The following is a 781-nucleotide window of genomic DNA, read 5'->3' on the forward strand; positions in this document are numbered from 1 at the left end:
GCCGTAAGGCAGGTAAGCCGCGGGGGGAGGAGGGGGGGGAGGTAATGTCTATGCTGCGGGGAGGGGGGTTAGGCACCCCCTCGGTGGGTTAGGCTGCGGAGAGGGTTAGGTTTAGGCTGCGGGAAGGGGGGGGGGGGGGTTAGGGTTACGCACCTCCGGGTAGGGGGGGGGGGGCAGGGGGGGGGTTTATAGTTAGGCACCAAGGGTGGAGGTTATGGTTAGGATGCAGGGAGTGGGGGTGAGGGACCCCCCCATACTCACCCGTTGGCATCAGAAACTTCGGGATCCGGCCGTCAGTATCACGACCGCCGGGATCCCACCCGCCGGCAAATCCTACTGTTCCCGTATCTAGAATGCTGAACCCCTAAAGATTAACTTGTTATGCAAGAACAATTCTTATAGTAGTTTTTGTTGTTCGGTTTTTTTTTTATAAATATTTTGCTTATTGATGTTCAGGATTCTCGTATACACTGAATTTTAAGTTAACAGAGTTTGACATTTTTATAATATTTTTTTTCGTATTGTCCCTTTCCCACTACAGGTTAAGAATTTACTTTGCGCCTCTGTTTAAAATACATTTCTAGATTATGATTTCCAGTGGTAACAAATCCACAAACATTACCCACAACACAATAACAAAAATACTTATTAAGCTACAATACATATTATACATTGTATATAGCGATGGTAAATGGATGATGACAGATATGCAGAATGGTGCTGCGGGGAAAACCCCCAAATCTGTTAAAGAACAGAAGGTCTGTGATGGAAACATAGATCA

Source organism: Pseudophryne corroboree (assembly GCF_028390025.1).
Source record: "Pseudophryne corroboree isolate aPseCor3 chromosome 3 unlocalized genomic scaffold, aPseCor3.hap2 SUPER_3_unloc_1, whole genome shotgun sequence".
Taxonomy (NCBI): Eukaryota; Metazoa; Chordata; class Amphibia; order Anura; family Myobatrachidae; genus Pseudophryne; species Pseudophryne corroboree.